The sequence below is a fragment of the Oncorhynchus mykiss genome, chromosome 19, assembly GCF_057628025.1.
Source record: "Oncorhynchus mykiss isolate SJ-2025 chromosome 19, ASM5762802v1, whole genome shotgun sequence".
Taxonomy (NCBI): Eukaryota; Metazoa; Chordata; class Actinopteri; order Salmoniformes; family Salmonidae; genus Oncorhynchus; species Oncorhynchus mykiss.
Window position 1 is genome coordinate 66,320,750 of NC_143040.1, and position 6,000 is coordinate 66,326,749.

Below are 6,000 nucleotides of genomic sequence, written 5' to 3' on the forward strand. Positions count from 1 at the left end.
TCTTTTGTGTTTTTCCCACAATTTGTATTTTGAAATATTGTATTGTGATAGGCTTACGCCTATTTTAGTTGCTTTTCACTGACAGACGCAAATCAATGATCAGCTCTGATATTTGCTACACGCGCTGCCCAAATTGTAGGCTTCCCAAACTCTGTGCTTCCAGGCTGTATGCGCTTGTGATTTTAAAACAATCCTCAGCTATTTAAATAATAATAATAATAATAATAAAAAGTGAATGATCCTCTGTGGCAGGTCATGCTCTCTGGCGTAGTGTTTTGAAAGATTTCATTTATTTTTGTTAGGAGAAGCTTTTGGACACGCCACCTATGCCATCACTCCTATGCCATCATTCCTATGCCATCATTCCTATGCCATCACTCCTATGCCACCACTCCTATGCCACCACTCCTATGCCACCACTCCTATGCCACCACTCATATGCCACCACTCCTATGCCACCACTCCTATGCCACCACTCCTATGCCACCAATATCAATCAATCAAATGTATTTCTGAAGCCCTTCTTACATCAGCTGATGTCACAAAGCGCTGTAACAGAAACCTAGCCTAAAACCCCAAACAGCAAGCAATGCAGTTGTAGAACCATGACCAAATGTATGTGGACAACTGCTTGTTGAACATCTCATTCCAAAATCACGGGCATTAATACGGAGTTGGTTCCCCCTTTGCTGCCATGACAGCCTCCACTCTTCTGGGAAGGCTTTCCACTACATGTTGGAACATTGCTGAGGACTCGGTAATGAGTGTTGCAACAGAGGACAGACGTTTTTTACGTGTTATATGCTTCAGCACTCGGCGGTGCCATTCTGTGAGCTTGTGTGGCCTTCAGCACTCGGCGGTGCCATTCTGTGAGCTTGTGTGGCCTTCAGCACTCGGCGGTGCCATTCTGTGAGCTTGTGTGGCCTTCAGCACTCGGCGGTGCCGTTCTGTGAGCTTGTGTGGCCTTCAGCACTCGGCGGTGCCATTCTGTGAGCTTGTGTGGCCTTCAGCACTCGGCGGTGCCATTCTGTGAGCTTGTGTGGCCTTCAGCACTCGGCGGTGCCGTTCTGTGAGCTTATGTGGCCTTCAGCACTCGGCGGTGCCGTTCTGTGAGCTTGTGTGGCCTTCAGCACTCGGCGGTGCCGTTCTGTGAGCTTGTGTGGCCTTCAGCACTCGGCGGTGCCGTTCTGTGAGCTTGTGTGGCCTTCAGCACTCGGCGGTGCCGTTCTGTGAGCTTGTGTGGCCTTCTCGGCTGAGCTGTTGTTGCTCCGAGACGCTTCCACTTCACAATAACAGCACTTACAGTTGACCAGGGCAGCTCTAGCATGGCAGAAATTTGACGAACTGACTTGTTGGAAAGGTGGCATCCTATGACGGTGACATGTTGAAAGTCACGGAGCTCTTCAGTAAGGCCTTTCTACTGCCAATGTTTGTCTGTGGAGATTGCATGGCGGTGTGCTTGATTTGTATACACCTGTCAGTAACGGTTGTGGCTGAAATAGAAAAATCCACAAATTTGAAGGGGCGCCCACTGTGGGAGCGCACCCTCTGACCAGAGCACCCACTGTGGGAGCACACCCTCTGACCAGAGCACCCACTGTGGGAGTACACCCTCTGACCAGAGCACCCACTGTGGGAACACACCCTCTGACCAGAGCACCCACTGTGGGAGCACACCCTCTGACCAGAGCACCCACTGTGGGAGCACACCCTCTGACCAGAGCACCCACTGTGGGAGCACACCCTCTGACCAGGGCACCCACTGTGGGAGCACACCCTCTGACCAGGGCACCCACTGTGGGAGCACACCCTCTGACCAGGGCACCCACTGTGGGAGCACACCCTCTGACCAGGGCACCCACTGTGGGAGCACACCCTCTGACCAGGGCACCCACTGTGGGAGTACACCCTCTGACCAGGGCACCCACTGTGGGAGCACACCCTCTGACCAGGGCACCCACTGTGGGAGTACACCCTCTGACCAGAGCACCCACTGTGGGAGTACACCCTCTGACCAGAGCACCCACTGTGGGAGCACACCCTCTGACCAGGGCACCCACTGTGGGAGTACACCCTCTGACCAGGGCACCCACTGTGGGAGCACACCCTCTGACCAGAGCACCCACTGTGGGAGTACACCCTCTGACCAGGGCACCCACTGTGGGAGCGGCCATTTTGTATTGTTGTTTTAAAGAAGAAGAGGGAACAAAAAGTAAGTTGACAGTTGGGGGCGATGTGACCTGTCAGAGTGATTGGTTAGAATAGATCATTTGGGGTCATTGTTAATAGACCTTGGCTGACTGGGACTATCTTCTGGGAGCAAGGTAATGGTTGTTGAAGTGGAGAGAGTGATGACTGCAGTCTGGTGCGTGTCACATTGCACTTCAGCGATTTAAAAAAACAAAACTGTTGTGTTTTAAATGCATGGGCCCACTGGAACATGAGCCCACTGATGTGTTTCAAAGGCAACATGCAAGGCAGCGATCGCTTTCACCTTATCCAATTAGAGTTATGGAACCAGATCTGTCTCTCATCCTCCCATCATCACAGCTCTCTCCCTTCATCTTCAGGCAACAACTGGGCAGTGTTCATTAGGGCAGCAAACGGAAGAAAACAATCTGAAACAGGGAGGGATTATTATATCATGTTCAATTAGAGACGCTTGTCTTCGCTTTTCATTGCAAAACGTTTTGAATACCTAATGAATACAACCATTGAGTCTGAGGGGAAGTGGTGGTGGCCTTTCAGATCACTATTAATCATTACATTTCCATGACAGGTGATGTCACTCGTTAAATCCACTTCAATCAGTGTAGATGATGGAGAGGAGATAGTTGAGACAATGGAGACATGGATTGTGTGCATTCAGAGGATGAATGGGCAAGACGAGATTTAAGGGACTTTGAACATGGTATAGTAGTAGGTGCAGGGCGCACCGGTTTGAGTCAAGAACCGCAACGCTGCTGTTTTTTTCACGGCCAACAGTTCCCCGTGTGTATCAAGAATGGTCCACCACCCAAAGGACATCCAGCCAACTGGACACTCGATATTAGGAAGGTGTACAGCAGTCGGTGTACAGCAGTCGGTGTACAGCAGTTGGTGTACAGCAGTTGGTGTACAGCAGTCGGTGAACAACAGTGGGTGTACAGCACTCGGTGTACAGCACTCGGTGTACAGCACTCTGTGTACAGCACTCTGTGTACAGCACTCTGTGTACAGCACTCGGTGTACAGCACTCGGTGTACAGCACTCGGTGTACAGCACTCGGTGTACAGCACTCGGTGTACAGCACTCGGTGTACAGCACTTTTAGAACTGAAGTAGAATGAAGTTGGAGAGATGTTTGGGGGTTTGATTGCTGTGTGAGATGTTTAATTATGTTGCAACTTTTGGCTAATTAATATTCAAGATAATTGACTGATTAATTACTGGAAAAATGAGTTGATCAGATTTATTTGATTCATTTGGTTATCCTATCGAAATTAATCTGAGGGGCACCATTGCGGCTTGGATTATAGAGAGGCCCTTAAATTAATTCTCAGTAGTTATCGTTAATCGTTATACCATGAATCTTATATTAACAATAGGCTTAGTCAACAGTAAATTTAATATATTCTCATTCTGAACAGTTGAGAAGCTCTAAAACCTCAAGCACCCAATTGCTTGCAAATGAACTCAATGCCACAAATAATTCACTGGAGGTTTTATTCTATCCTTCCCCCTCTCAACCCTGTCCTTCAGAGCCCAATGGGCTATTACCATTACATTTGCAATGCACTTACTCTAAACAAAACCCAATAGGAGTAATGCCTTGACATGCGGAAGGTCTGGTGTTCTGTATATGAGTGTGTGTGTGTGTGTGTGTGTGTGCGCGCGCCCCCTTGCTTGCGTGTGTGAATACTGTGTATTTAAAAATGCAATTTGTTAGCTAACATCAGTCTGCCATAGAGGGAGACTTAACAAGTGCTTTGTAAAAACCCACAAATATCAGGGGATTACCACGCTAGATAGAATCAGTAGGAAACATGAACCTCATGGCATCGTCTGTAAGCCAGTATAATCACAGTATAATGATGCCGCTATTAACTATAAAGGCGTAATGTTTATCACAAGCTGTTAGTGGGAGGGCTGTTCGCACTTCATACCGCTCTGGGCAAAAGTAGTCCACTATATAGGGAATAGGGAGCCATTTTGGATGCACCTACTGGCCTGGGGCGGCAGGGTAGCCTAGTGGTTAGAGCATTGGACTAGTAACCGAAAGGTTGCAAGTTCAAATCCCCGAGCTGACAAGGTACAAAATCTGTCGTTCTGACCCTGAGCAGGCAGTTAACCCACTGTTCCTAGGCCGTCATTGAAAATAAGAATTTGTTCTTAACTGACTTGCCTAGTTAAATAAAACAAATAAAAAAAGGTAATGTGTTAGAAATCTTACTGTGTTGCACGTTATTTTTCTATTTATTTATTTAACCTTTTATTTAACTAGGCAAGTCAGTTAAGAACAAATTCTAATTTACAATGATGGCCTACCCCAGCCAAACCCTAACCCTGATGATGCAGCCAAACCCTAACCCGCTCTATGGGACTCCCAATCACAGCTGGTTGTGATACAGCCTGGAATCGAACCAGGGTTTGTAGTGACTCCTCTTGCACTGAAATTCAGTGCCTTAGACCGCTGCGCCACTCGGGAGTTATCTAGATTTATTAGTGGGGATTTAGTGTTGTGAAAGAGAATGGCTACTTAAATTAATGAAATGATCGTAGGTGAAATAGCTGAGTGAAATGTGACCTGATAATGAATTGCTCTATAGCAGAGGTGTCAAACATGGTTTGAGTAAACATTTTATATTTATTTTTTATATTTGGGGTAACTCAATGTACTTTAAAATGACTGAAACCATATTGAAACTGTAGAAATAAAGGACCTCCATTCATACAGTATCTTGATTGTCCAGCTCGCTAACAATCACCTAAATGAAAGCTAGACGGTCAGGGAGCATCGGAAAAAAAACACATATATATTTTATTTTATTGGCGACGAGGGAAATATAACCAATTTTCAGTGTGGGCCCGCCAGACCTCGTTGAAGACCAAACACAGCCCCTGGGGCTAAATGAGGTGGACACACCTGCGCTACAGGCTGTTACTAGGCCCTGGAGTTTTTCTTTGCCAGGTGACCAGGAAAAACTCTTTGTACTACACATATTGTTTACATATAAGCAACTCCATTCCGACAGTAAAATCCATCCTGACTCGGTTATGTCTGAAACTAACCTGGTCCCAGATTTCTATGTGCTTTTGTCTTCTCCATTGTCATTGTTTGGCATGACAATTCCAGAAGAAGTTTGCAAGAGAGCAGAAACCAACTGGCTAGGATACTAGGATACTAACTCTACTGAATCCGCTTTAACAGTACATTGAAGTAATGAGTGATGAATGAGGTTTATCCGGACTTTATAGGCTGGGGTTTGGTTATACTCACCCAGTCAGATGAAGGCTTGCCAGGGAAAGGAGAGGGAACAGCGTTTTAGTACAATCTCTCCTCTGGGACAGCCTGCCTGGGATAAAGGTGTTGATAAAGATGGCTACACCTAATGGAGTCTATCTGAAGCATTCTGGATGCCATCTAACTTCCGAGCGAGAGATTCCATTGGTTTATTATTAGGATCCCCGTTAGCCGACGCCAATGGCGACAGCTAGTCTTAGTGGGGTCCGTCTCATAACGAAAAATCCATTACAGACAAAATACTTTAAAATTGACATACATTTACATGGGATAGAAGGGAGTTCCATGCACTTATGATACTGTACTTTTCCCTGAATTTGTTCTGGACCTGGGTACTGTGAAAAGACTCTTGGTGGCATGTCTGGTGGGGTAAGTGTGTGCATTGAGTGTGGCGTCAAAAAAGCAGAGTATCTCTTTATTATGGACAGACCTCTTCCCCATCTTTACAACCATTGAATATATGTGTTTTGACCGTGACAGTTTACAATCTAAGGTGAC

The 6,000-nt window shown here is 46.4% G+C and overlaps 1 protein-coding gene and 1 long non-coding RNA gene across 13 annotated transcripts in view; one reads left to right on the forward strand and one right to left on the reverse strand.

Moving 5' to 3' along the window:
* LOC149975293 (uncharacterized) overlaps positions 1-6,000 on the reverse strand; it is a 235,937-nt gene that overhangs the window by 200,985 nt on the left and 28,952 nt on the right. The window lies entirely within an intron of this gene.
* The window catches only part of LOC110498392 (connector enhancer of kinase suppressor of ras 1), an 84,173-nt gene that overhangs the window by 43,906 nt on the left and 34,267 nt on the right, over positions 1-6,000 (forward strand). The gene's annotated exons all lie outside the window — the stretch shown is intronic.